Below are 14387 nucleotides of genomic sequence, written 5' to 3' on the forward strand. Positions count from 1 at the left end.
TTTGAGCCACTGGAGTCTCCATCAAGAACTGCATCAATGCCATCTGACACTTTATTCTTTCCTTTGTCTTTACCTGTAGTGCTACTAGATGCACCTGAAGATGTAGAGCTACTCCTTAGTCTCCCAGACCAAGGATTACCAGATGATGTCTCTGGTCCATTAAGAGTCCGTGATTCTTGCCTTTCAGCCTGCACATGAGTGTCATGATCATCATCATCATCCAATGCATCACCACTAGATGCATACCAACTGCTCATTTCATCAAAGATAACATCCCTGGTCACTCTGAACTTACATGTGACAGGGTTATAATAACGATACCCTTTCTGCTCTAAAGAGTATCCAATAAAGACACATTTTTCTGCCTTTGGATCAAGCTTCTTCCGTAGCTCATTTGGCACATGAACATATGCAACACAGCCAAATATCTTCAAGTGCGATACATCAAGCTTCTTTCCAGTAAAGCATTCTTCAGGAGTCATCCCATTAACTGCAGCTGTGGGAGTTCTCTTCATAATATAAATAGCAGTATAAATAGCCTCAGACAAAAAATGCTTAGGCATATTCTTTTCAGCCATCAAGGCACGTGCAACTTCTGCAATATGGCTGTTTTACCTTTCTGCAACCCCATTTTGTTGTCGGGTATACCTGCATGTAAACTGTCTCTTTATCCCATGAGACCTCAGAAAATCACTGAACTCATTTGAGAGGTACTCTCCCCCTCCATCTGACCTCAAGCACTTTACTTTCAAGCCTATTTCTCTTTCAAATGTAGCCTTGAAAGTTCTAAAGTACTCAAACACTTCACTCTTTTCCTTCATAAAATATACCCACAGCTTTCTAGAACAATCATCAATGAATGTGACAAAGTATGAACTGCCTCCAAGAGATACATTTTGTGTAGGCCCCCAAATATCTGTATGCACAATGTCAAGGATATTTCTGCTTACATCTCTATCATGTGAAAAGGGTTCTCTTGCCTGCTTACCAAACTGACATGAAATTCTACAACCCTAAGTGTAGGCAAGCCTATAACCAACCCTTTGGACTGCATTAATTTCAGCCTTTGTACATTTGCATGTCCAATGCATTTGTGCCAGATTTCAATATCTGTAACAACACCTTTTCCTTTAGCATACATAGCAGCATTCATAGTAGGAATTCCAGCATCCAGAGTAAACATACGTCCAAATCTACTTCCCTTTGCAACTAACTTGCACTTGTCATTGAAGTCTTCTACAAAGCAACCCTTTGCATTAAAGCTGACTTGCAGCCCTTGCTCTACCATCTGACCGACTGACACCAAGTTAAAACGTTTTCTTGCTGGTTTCTTCTTCTTCTTCCATACACTTTACAATGTACACAAAGTATAGATAAGATACAACATAAAGGAAAGTGGCCTACTAAGTCAAATAATGCATAACCAACTACTCTAGTCGACTGGTGCTATAATTATGCAAACTATAAATAGGTGTAACAACCTGAATATAATAGGTAATGAGTTAGTGGCCATGTCAAAGTCATAATGACCACCGACGTACTAAGTGTAAACGTGTGGACCCATCTAACCGGGTGGTCCATCATTAATGTCCTCATGTGTTGAGCTTGTCATCTCAACAGGTTTTATCTTCTACATTTGACATAGTCGAGCTTGGAGACACACACTCATGTCTTGGTATTCAGATTCAACACTATCAAGAAAAGGGTGTTTTATTATTGCGTCAAACAAAGTTCATTGAAGATATTATTCAAAAGTTTGGTTTGGGTTCTGCACATCCTATTAGTACTCCTTGTCTTGTGAGCTCTACCAAAAACTCTCACTTTTTGCAGAATGATGGACAATTAGCATTACATCAACCTTACACTAATCTTGTTGGATGTCTTCAATTTTCTTAGTGCGTATGAAGAGGCTTATGAAGCTCATATTTTAATTTATATAAGGACTCAAAGGGAGATTGGTGACTTGCTAGATGCATATGATTTGCAAGATACAGTTATAGTTTCTGAGATAGTTCATGAACTCAATAATATTGTAACGTGCCCGCTTGTCCACTTGGGAGACATGTCTTAGTAGCCCATCGGGAAGAGATTCTAGAAAGCGCCGCCTGGCACTCGCAAGGAATGCCACAGGGTTTGCGATCTAGGTCTTCCTGAGTCTACCCCAAGCGGAAGTATCCGGTCATTCCCACTTAGAATCGACCTGAAGTCAGGGTTACTTTTCTATCAGCAAAGTCTATAAGAAGTAGCTAGCATCGAGCTCCAGATGATCCACTTTGCGTAGGAACAACAGAGTCAAAGCGGATTTATGCTGCACTTGGTTCATGGAGAATAGAAAATGAGAGGGATGCGACGCTCAACCTCTCTGCCATAAGGCATAGTCCCCTCCCTTTCCCCTAAAAGAGCATAAATCGGGATTCTAACTCTACTAATGCTAGGTCTTCATAGTCTCGTTGTCATGTCTTTTGAGAAAAGTTCCCAGCTAACCGAGACCACCCTTTCGTAGGACGGTGTCAAAGAGTTTACTATCCATGATATAAATCATGGGATTCTTATGAACTCAGAAGAGTTTCACTAGGAATTATATGAGATATTTTCAGGCATTGTTATCCAATATCTACCTTAGTTATACAAGTTCTTTTGCATTTAGCATATAATTTGCAGATATACCATGTACATTTATGAAAAATAAGTCTATGGGAACCTAAAACTTGGACATCTGGAAGTAATTGACAGCCTGCTTGATAAATCACATTAATTCATGTACAAAAATATGGACAAAAACCCAAAAATATTGCCAAAAACTGTCAAAAGTCCACTAGGTCCACACGGGACCAAAAGTAACTGACTAAGGTGACCAGTAGGTGACCTAGGCTGGTCAAAAAGTGACCAGGGTTGGAGCAGAGAGAAGCCTGCGATTTTCAGCGCAAAATGCGGGCTGCTCTGCCTGAGGGAAACTGGGAGAAAACTGGAGTTGAGATGCATGGAATGGAGCATGCAAACTGAAGATTAACATGCCAACAACTAAAGATGTTAACTTGGTGAGAGCTCCACTTCTCTGCCTCTTTGGTATGACGAAAATGCATGCTGAAACTGTCTATAAAAGAGGGGAAATCTAAGAGAAGAGTATTCAGCCTGCTCTTATGCACGACTTCTCTCATCTTCTCTACATTATTCTTGGTCCAATGAAGTCCGACTTGTGCCCAAGTACTTGAGTGACTTTGGGGCAAGCAAAGGGTGAGGATATTGAAGACTTAAGGACTGTTATGGGCTGGAATAACCAGTCATAAACAAGGCAGCCCACTATTTTGATCCATTTTTATGAGCAAACATGGGTCTTTTATGATTGTAATAGAGGAAAATGACCTCTTTTCTTCAGGACATCGTTCATAGATGATCAAGATGCTTCTTCTTGAGTTTATGCATTCATTTTGAATATGTTTATGGGCTGGAATTTTCTGTTTTAAAACAGGGCTGAAGCTAAAATTATTCCTTTTCAATCCATTTCATGCATGTTTGGCCCAAATCTTGGATGTATTTGATTCTAGCATCAATATACTTGTCCCAAAGGATTGAAATCCATCTTTGTACATGTAATAAATGCCATTAGAGCTTGCATTTGACATTCATAAATGAATTGGAAATCTAAAAATATCCTTTATGAAATGATGTATGTATCCTGAAGCATTTGATGTATTCAAGTTAGTCTTATCCCTTCTGTTCATGTATGCTAAGTACAAAATGAGAAGACTTGAATTCCACTTCCATACCTATATTATTTTTAATTCCCGATTCTTATTAAGAACCAATCCATTTTCCTTTCTGAATCTTGAATCCCAAACTCTTCTTCTGCACTAAAAGCCTCGGTGGTAGACCTCCAACTCTTAACGCGACGACAGTGGTGAACCCGACGTGAAGGTCCGTTGCGAAAGAAGAAGTCCAATGGGAGAATCATCAAGCTCGGGAGGAGAAGCTTTGCAGCAGCTGATTCATCTAATGCAAGAGAGCCAACAACAACAGCTACAATTTTAGCAGCAGTTGCAATTGCAACAACAACGGAGACAAGAAGAAGAACGATTTGATGCTGCTTCCATTAAGGCCTTAGAAGCAGTTGGGCATGAGGTCAAGAAATTTAATGGGCAAAATGTGTCCTCTTTTATGTGTCTCTACACTGACAAGATGGTCTTCTTTAGAGTTCCTCAACATGCGTGGAGCCGTTACTTTGCCCGCCTGGCTGTGCATGGCCTCTAGGACCGAATTCATGGTCTTTCCCAAAAAGATGCTAGATGGACTGTGTTTAAGAAGGCTCTTCGAGAAGAATTTTTCCTTGAAGATTCTGGCCTTATGACAAAGAAAATCTTCACCGAATGGGTTGAAAGGCCCAATAAGAGTCTAACTGCTTACTGCTCTTCATCGAGAGTTTGAAAGCAAATTTGCCCAACTAGATCCTGATGACCAACAAGGTATGGAAAGTCAAAAGATTGAGTTATTTTTAAAAGCTACAGATTCTTCTCTTCAAGAGAAGTTGACTGATCGACTTGAAGACCCTGACTCTGAGTCGGGACTAAAGACTGCTTGGAGTGATGTCAGTGAAGCAGTTAATATGATTGCTCGAAGAGAGCGATTGTGCCTAAGATGGGGTTCAACCCCTGTAACAACTGATTCTATGAAGAAGCCTGTTCCAGCCTCTCGACCTCCTGTCTTTATGGCCGAGCAACCAAGAAATTCTGCTGTTCCTTCTCGAAAGAAGGATGTCATGGATGAGTTAATTAAAAGCATGCGGGATCTCCATCTTAATTTAACATAAATTAATTCTAAAGTAGAAAGGCTTGATGTTAAAGTAGAAGAAAGGGGTCGGTCATCCGCCCAAAGACCTGCACGAGAAGGCTTTAAAAGACGCTGCATTTGGTGTGATAGCCTTCAGCATGACAAGAGGGAGTGTGGAGCATTCCGTGAAGTCGAAGCACAAAAATTAGTCTTTTGGAAGGATGGCAAAATTCATGCAATCGAAACCGGGCTTCCTCTTGAGCCAAACTTCGGTAACGGCAGCATGAAGAAAAGATTGGAGGATTTGGCAACAAGAACAGCCTATGCAGCTGTTGATGCTGCAACTTATGGGTTGCAAATTGAGCCGACTAATGAAATTGTTAAAGCATGTAAAACTAATGCAAAATCTAAAGTGTGGACGCAGGCCTTGGAACGCATGGAGCAAGGCAAGGCAACTAAGGATGATCTAACCACTGCCAGCCAATGTATTCGAGGAAGAACCGGATGGTCCGAGCCTGTGGATTCATTTTCAGCTTTTGCCTGGCTAGCTGAAATTAATAATCAAGAAGCCATGATAGAAGAAAAGAGAAGAAGATGTTGCCAGTCCTTCTACTTTAGGACCGACTAAACGGATAATAAGAAGCAAACCAGACCAACAGAAGGCTGCTGAAAATCCACCACCACCAGAATTTGACATGGGAGATACCCCTTAAGCAAAGAAGACAGAAGGAAAAAGAAAAAGCAAACATCCTAGTTACAAGTTGCAGTCAGACATCGAGACTACAACGGATCTTAAACGGATCCTAGAAGAAAGGATTCTTGGAAGTAGAATTGAATTTACATTAGGTGAAATTCTCGGTATTGCAAAACGAGGATTTCATGATGTAATAATTGATGTAATTAAACGAAAAAGACAATATGTTGGTGAGGAAACTGAAGAATCTGTACATGCTTTTTTGCAAGTACGTCATGTGTATTTGCAGGATGAAGAAAAGCTGAAAACTCAAGGGATTCGTTTGGAGGCAATCAAAGAATTGATTGCAGCCATAGAAGCCAAAGATGAAGACATTTATGAAGCTGAAGCTAAAGAAGCCATAATGGTGGAAACTTCTCAATATAAAGTGCAGCCCATGCAAAAGGAAGAGACTTTTCTTCACAACATGTAGGAAGAAAGTGAAACTCACTTTATTCCAAGTAGTCACTATTCCCGTACCCATTGGGCAAGGGCGACTACTGAAACTGTTTTTAAAATCGGTGAGAAAGAAACTCCATGCATTGCCCTTATAAACCATGGTTCAGAAATTAATGTAATGTCAAGAAGTATCTATGAGAATGGTGGATGGCCCATTGACGTGGACCCAGGGTGGCGCATGAAGGTAGCCAATAACTCTTCTGGCGATCTTTATGCAGCATGTCCTTATGTACAAGTTACTATTGGTAACGTAAAAGATGAATTTCATTTCTTTGTTCAAGATTCTTGCAGTTAACCAATCATTCTTGGACAACAATTTATTTCCGAGTCTCATTTAGAGACAAAGGCTCTTGATGATGGTTCATCATATGCTCGGATAAGAAGCAAGGATAATGATAAGGCTGTTCAATTCCTAACTGTCTATGTTAATCACCATCGGAATAGGGATCCATTGAGAGATCATCCCATTCCTCCTAATGCCCAAGAATTTAAGGGTTTTTGGGTAGTGCTGCTATAAGTGGAGGCTATGGCAGTGCATCATGTCATAAAAAATTGCCTCCACATATGAAGGAGGCAAGGTCTAAAGCTGATTTGCAGGTTTTTTCAGCCAATGGAGTGGGCTATTATAAACAATTTTCAGCCATGAACAGGGCTGAAAGAAAGTATTTGAGTCATATGGAGCAAGAACTGAAGCAAATTGATGTTATACCTAAAGATGAAGAAATTTCAAGTCTATTTTATGGGCTGAATTATAATGATACAATGGCTGAAATTTATACAGCCGTTCATGCAGAAAATCAAGCTGAAAATCAGTCCATACAGGTATGTACATTGGACATGTATGACATAATTCAAGAATTTGCAGATTATGAAGCCTTTGGACAGCCAAACAAGGATGAAGCAAGAGTAGAAACAAAATATAAAACAGTTGATAAGAAGGTCAAGCCAGTAGCTACTCCTCTACCACCTGAAAGCGAAGGATTGGCATAAAGGGTATCCAAACAACCAAGCCTTCGTGATCCTAAAGATATTGGCCATCAATTTACAGCTGAAAGTCTACAAAAGCTGAAAATTGGTGAAGACTCTTTCCTCTTGCCGGCTGAAAAACAAATTTTCATGCAGATGTTAAAGAACCATGATAAAGCCTTTTCATTTCAGCCGCATGAAATCGGCTGTGTGGATCTAAGCATTGTGGCTTCAATGGTAAATTTTACGGTCCCACATGTGCCTTGGAATCTTAAACCAATTCCAGTTCCAAGGGCTCATTTTCCTAAGTTATTGGAATTTTCAAATGAAAAGATAAAAATGCGAATATTGGAGCCATCTTCAGCTCCATATTCCAACCGATGGTTTACCGTACCTAAGAAGAATGGATCTTTACGATTCATTCAAGATTTGCAACCCGTTAATAAAGTCACTATTAGAAATGTTGGATCAGGACCAATTGTGGATGAATTTGCTGAAGCTTTTGCAGGAAGGGCAATCTATTCCATGGGAGACTTATATTCAGGCTATGACCAATTTCAGCTTGCTTTGGAAAGCCGTGACATTACTACAATGAAGACACCTCTTGGCCTAGTCCGCATGTATACTCTACCTCAAGGGGCTACGAATTCAGTAGCTCACATGATGAATGCCATGCATAAAGTATTGAGGAATTATATTCCTCAATTAACTCTTCCTTTCCTTGATGATGTTCCAATCAAAGGATGTGAAGTTCATGAGAAAACTGAAGAACTCAATGAACTTGGATGTCGAAAGTTTGTTTTTGATCATATTAATGATTGTGCTCAAATCCTATCTAAATTAGAAGAAGTTCATCTTACTCTTTCAGGAGCTAAATCTGTTTTTGGAGTTGAAGAAGTCCTTGTGGTTGGTCATATGTGTGGACCATATGGCCAAAGCCTTCTCCATCGAAGATAAATGCAATCAACAAAATGCAAGAAGAATGTACAAATGTTTCAGAAGTGAGAAGATTTCTTGGTGCATGTGTCTTCTACCTTATTTGGATACCACATTTTGCTCATGTTGCTGAAAGTCTTTACCAGCTCCTAAGAAAGGGCCAAAGGTTTCTATGGACAAAAGAACACACTCAGGCTATTCGGAAACTCAAGAAAATGCTGACTTCGGCTCCCACTTTAAAGAGGGCAAACTCCTCTAATGGACAGCCCATTACACTCACAGTGGACACAAGTCCTATTGGAATAGGATGGGCAGTTGGTCAAGACAACCTTGAAGGCAACAGATATGTGATCTGCTTTGGAGCAAAGGTTCTTAATGAACGACAAAGAAGGTATGCTCAAATTAAAAGAGAGCTTTGGGGAGTAGTAACTGCATTAAAATGTGATAGAGAGTACTTCATGGGCGCACATGTTATAGTTGAGATAGATTGCCTTCCACTCTTGGGCATGATAGCCAACAATTCCACTCCTGACATAGCCATGCTAAGATGGATAGCCTATATTAAATCCTTAAATCCTGATTTGAAACATATTGCAGGTAAAGAAAATCGAGTTGCTGACATGCTTTCATGTGCCAGATATATGGATGAAGAAGAATCAGAGTTTATAAATGAAGCAGTTAATGTAGGTACAACAAAAATTACAGCAAGAACAATAGGTTCAGCTGATAATATAACTTTTACATCAGCCAGGATGGATGAATCAACTAAAGAAGGACAATGGACAGCTAGTAAACAGCATATTCCATGTCTTGTTATGGTTTGTTCACACTTTAAAGAAGAATATTATGCAGATGATTTGCTAAAAATCGGCCAATTTTTTAGCACTATGACAAAGAAGGAAGAATGGACTCATGAAGAGTTCAAGAGAATTAATAGAAAAGCCTATGGTTTTTTTCTTAAACGTGGCTACCTTTGGAGGCATGCAAAGAAGAAAGGAAGAGCACCTGTTCGTGTCTTAGGTGACAAAAAGACACAAAGACACGTCATGCAAGAATTCCATGAAAGCCTATTGGATGGTCATAGAGGCATATGGGGTACTTTTTCCAAAATAAAAGAGAAAATTTGGTGGCAAAACATGTATAAAGACATTGAGTATTTTGTTGAGTCTTGTCATGCTTGTCAAATGTATTCCATGGTAAAACATAGAGATGGGCTTCAGCCTACCTATCCTTTATCTATTCACTATAGATGGGTTATTGATTTAGTAACCATGCCTACAGGAATTTGGAACATGAGATATCTAGTACTTGCTAGAGAAGATCTCACAAATCAAGTGGAAGGAAAGGCCTTGTCAACAAAGTCCACTCATGTTGTTTGCAGATTTTTACTTGAAGAAGTATTTTGCAGGTATGGATGTGTTGCTAAAGTAACTGCTGATAGAGGAGAATTGGATGCCAATGAAGCTCGCCATTTCTTTGCTCAATTGGGGATTAAGCTATCTCTTACTTCAGCCTACAACCCTGAAGGCAATGGTAAGAGTGAAAGAGGTCATCAACCAATTCTTAAAGCTTTAGCAAAATCATGCAAAGGAAAGTTGAGGGAATGGCCTAAAATGCTACCATTTGCATTATGGGCTGATAGAACAACCCATAGTGCAATAACAGGATATATGCCAGCTGAACTCATGTATGGACAGCCACCTATTATGCCTATTGAGGAATCCATTGTCACATGGAGTATCTTGCCTTGGGATGAAGGCATGAACAGGGAAGAATTGCTGTCTTTACGCATAAGGCAACTTGAAAGAAGGCCAGAGGATGTTAAAATAGCCATTGAAAGGCTAAAAACAGCAAGATTAAAGAATAAGAAGAGGTTTGATAAGCACCATCGACTCCGTCCAAGAGCTATTCAAGAGAATGACTGGGTTCTTGTTTATGATAGTAGCTTGGATAATCAATATAGTGCTCATAGGAAGTTAGCCAAGCGATGGTTTGGACCATATGTTGTAAAAGTAGTACATAATAATGCTACTTACTCTTTGGCTGAAATGGATGGGACCATGATAAAGACTCCAGTAGCTGGGAAACGAATCAAGCTCTTCAAACGAAGAGAATCTTCAACTTATGAGCTTGATGACTTTGATACAAGCCCTTTACTTGAAGACATGCAGGAACACGAAGACTTAGAAAATGAAGATGAAGAAGAAGAAGACCCTCCTTGACCTGTAATCTTATGAAATGGCACATGCCGGAGGATGTGCAGGTTAGGAGGGGGTGAATGTCAAAGAGTTTACTGTCCATGATATAAATCATGGGATTCTTATGAACTCAGAAGAGTTTCACTAGGAATTATATGAGATATTTTCAGGCATTGTTATCCAATATCTACCTTAGTTATACAAGTTCTTTTGTATTTAGCATATAATTTGCAGATATACCATGTACATTTATGAAACATAAGTCTATGGGAACCTAAAACTTGGACATCTGGAAGCAATTGACAGTCTGCTGGATAAATCACATTAATTCAGGTACAAAAATATGGACAAAAATCCAAAAATGTTGCCAAAAACTGTCAAAAGTCCACTAGGTCCACACGGGACCAAAAGTAATTGACTAAGGTGACCAGCAGGTGACCTAGACTGGTCAAAAAGTGACCATGGTTGGAGCAGAGAGTAGCCCACGATTTTCGACGCAAAATGCGGGTTGCTCTGCCTGAGGGAAACTGGGAGAAAACTGGAGCTAAGATGCATGGAATGGAGCATGCAAACTGAAGATTCAACAGGCCAACAACTGAAGATGTTAACTTGGTGAGAGCTCCACTTCTCTCCCTCTTTGGTATGATGAAAATGCATGCTGAAACTATCTATAAAAGAGGGGAAATCTGAGAGAAGAGTATTCAGCCTGCTCTTATGCACGACTTCTCTCATCTTCTCTACCTTATTCTTGGTCCAATGAAGCCCGACTTGTGCCCAAGTACTTGAGTGACTTTGGGGCAAGCAAAGGGTGAGGATATTGAAGACTTAAGGACTGTTATGGGCTGGAATAACCAGTCATAAACAGGGCAGCCCACTATTTTGATCCATTTTTATGAGCAAACATGGGTTTTTTATGATTGTAATAGAGGAAAATAACCTCTTTTCTCCAGGACATTGTTCATAGATGATCAAGAGTGCTTCTTCTTGAGTTTATACACTCATTTTGAATACGTTTATGGGCTGGAATTTTCTGTTTTAAAACAGGGCTGAAGCTAAAATTATTCCTTTTCAATCCATTTCATGCATCTTTGGCCCAAATCTTAGATGTATTTGATTCTAGCATCAATATACTTGTCCCAAAGGATTGAAATCCATCTTTGTACATGTAATAAATGCCATCAGGGCTTGCATTTGACATTTATAAATGAATTGGAAATCTGAAAATATCCTTTATGAAATGATGTATGTATCCTGAAGCATTTGATGTATTCAAGTTAGTCTTATCCCTTCTGTTCATGTATGCTAAGTACAAAATGAGAAGACTTGAATTCCACTTCCATACCTAAATTATTTCTAATTCCGGATTCTTATTAAGACCCAATCCATTTTCCTTTCTGAATCTTGAATCCCAAACTCTTCTTCTGCACTAAAAGCCTCGGTGGTAGACCTCCAACTCTTAACGCGACGACAACGGACCTAGGTCACATCCACTACACTTTCCTCGGTTTCCTTAGTTATCTAATTACCTACCACATTAAGTTTGACATGCAAAAGCAGCTTTCTTAATTAATCAATTTAAACATAGGTTCCTTCATGTAACTTAGACACTGACCTAAAAACAATGTCAAGCAAGTTCCTTCTTCAAATATCTAATCTTTATTTATCATAGTCCCAGAATATCAAGTATCATGCCCAAAGGCTATCCCAGTAATCCCAAAGGCTATCACCCGTAGACTAGTACACGGGCCTCAAGATCCCATCTCGAGTCACATCGGCCTCTTGTGCGGGATCCGGAGGCAAGGAATTTATAGCCAGAGCCTCCCCTGGCACCCAAGCGTCCTCCTGCTCCAAGAAACAGCCACGGAGAGACCTCTCACGGTAGGTTAGGTCCATATACCCGACGCGGCTAGCAACCCCCTTGGATAGGGTCAGGCAGACAGTGGGAGGTAACTGATCCTGCCTCTCCCTCCAAGATTTTAACTTGAAGCATTAAGTGTTTGACCTTGAATTAGTTTCTTGAGCAAAGAAGTTCAAACAATGTACCTAAGTGTACAATCACGATCATCTCAATGGTCGTTTGTACGACCAACTGCTAAGGTGTAATTCCTTTTTCGCGGATGCTCCCAGCATCCGATCCTGAATCATTTGCAACTTGACGAGATCCTAAGGGCTTGGCAAGCTAGGTTGCCTGTTTCCCTTTCATCTTTGGGTTAGGGTTTTGTACCCTACCGACCTAATTATCCTTACCTTAGGTCTCCTTTTAAGATAGACCATGGACAACCCCGTTGTCCTCAGTTGGTCAACTTACTGGCTATCTCCTAGATCCCTTGAAGTATCTATGTGATCTTTCCTTCGATCCCTAATTGGCCAAGGATACTTTTGGTGATACAAGAATACCTGATCTTAACCCCCTTTTTCAATAGTACTCACATGCACTAATGTTTTCCCCTTTCTAACCCTTTCTTTGAGCTTGTTTAACTATGTTGATTAAGACAAGTATTGACTTTACTCAACAATTTCAAGGCCAATGTACAAATCATGAATTCAAGCATTCTAATGCACATTAATTTCATGCAATCTTTCTATGCGTGCAATCTTGGTATTACCCATGAATGCAATAGTTCCTTCATATGCACCTAGTATGAATGCGACAACCATATCACTTGATTTCGCTAATAAATTCAAGAGAAAGACCCTTAAGATATGTCTACCCTTCCATGCACTTATCTTTTCATGATCATGCAATTAAGGTATGAAAGAAACCCATGATAAATACTAGTTACAAGCAATAGTTTTGTACGACACATGCAAAGGTCCTTTCAATGCATGCAACTTAACATGTTGCTTGTTTATGAGAGAATCTTTCCCATGCATGTAGAAGTTTTCTTGCATGTATCTAATATGACTGTGATACTTTATGCATTTCACTATAAATCTCACGAGAAGACCCTAGGATATGCCATTTCCAATTCAATACATGATGGAGCATAATTAACATATTTGGGACACGAAGGTAATACTGAGTCATTCCATTAGTGCAGCTGTCTTCCATGAAATCACCCCATGTTTGCAAATATTCATGCAACTCATGCACTAGAATTTTTTATTAAATTCAAGAGAACCTTCTTAAACAATGCAATGAAACAATTTTTATGAGAGTGTCTAATGCAAAAATTCCCTATGAATTCGTTCGATACATATTTCATGAACTTTGTATATACGAGGTTACGTAATCATTTAACATATTGAGTTCATTGACAAGGAGTGCAGGATCATGGACCTGATTCTTGACAATCGAAACTCCGTTAGTAGACACTCCTGTGCCTTGGGTAGAAACAGCTGCAGAGTTGCTAGTTGCATGCCTCTTGGGTGCCATCTTTCATGGAAATCTAGTGGCCTTCGTGTGCAGGGATAGCTATTAGATGCGTAGGAATTTTCTGCAAATTGTCTAGCAGCTTCCCACCAATCCTCACAGCCTTTGCGCTTGATACGATGTGGTCATGGATTAAGGAAAAGTTAAGCCGGGTCTTGTGGGTGAAACACCTCCTAAAGGAGATGCTTTGGAAGCTTCTTGGAAGCTTCCAAACTCCTTTCTCTTCTCTGACAGAAAAATCAGATGACGTCTTCTCTCCTTATTCTTCTTCTTCTTCTTCTTCTCTTCTTCTCCTTCTCTCTCTCTCTTCCTTCTTCTTCTTCTCTTCTTCTCCTCTCTCTCTCTCTCTCCCTCTTCTTCTTCTTCTCTTCTTCTCCTTCTCTCTCTCCCTCTTCTTCTTCTTCTCCTTCTTCTTCTTCTTCTTCTTCTCTTCTCTTCTTCTCCTCTCTCTCTCTCCCTCTTCTTCTTCTTCTTCTCTTCTTCTCCTTCTCTCTGTCCCTCTTCTTCTTCTTCTTCTCTTCTCTTCTTCTCCTGTCTCTCTCTCTCTCTCTCCCCCTCTTCTTCTTCTTCTTCTTCTCTTCTTCTCCTTCTCTCTCTCCCTCTTCTTCTTCTTCTTCTTCTTCTTCTTCTTCTTCTTCTTCTTCTTCTCACTTAGGTCCAGGGGAGGCGCACCTATTGGAGACCACGGGGGAGGGGGGGGTTTTGTGATGGCAAGGGGGGGTTGTCCAGGATGACAAGAGGGGGAGGACTTCTTATAAGGTGGAGGGAGGTGGTAAGGGAGGGAGACGGCGCTACCCTCCATCTGGGGGGTTGCATGCCCCCCTTCACTCACTTCACTCCCTCTCTCTCTCTCTCTCTCTCCCCGGCGTGCTATTGGCGGGGAGAGAGAGAGGGAATTAAAAAAATTTGTATTAAAATTACAATTTTTAAGGGGGGGAGTATATTACATCCTCTCCCC

The sequence above is a fragment of the Lygodium microphyllum genome, chromosome 14, assembly GCF_053477565.2.
Source record: "Lygodium microphyllum isolate KBCC chromosome 14, Lygodium_microphyllum_v1.1.10, whole genome shotgun sequence".
In the NCBI taxonomy this organism is placed as follows: domain Eukaryota; kingdom Viridiplantae; phylum Streptophyta; class Polypodiopsida; order Schizaeales; family Lygodiaceae; genus Lygodium; species Lygodium microphyllum.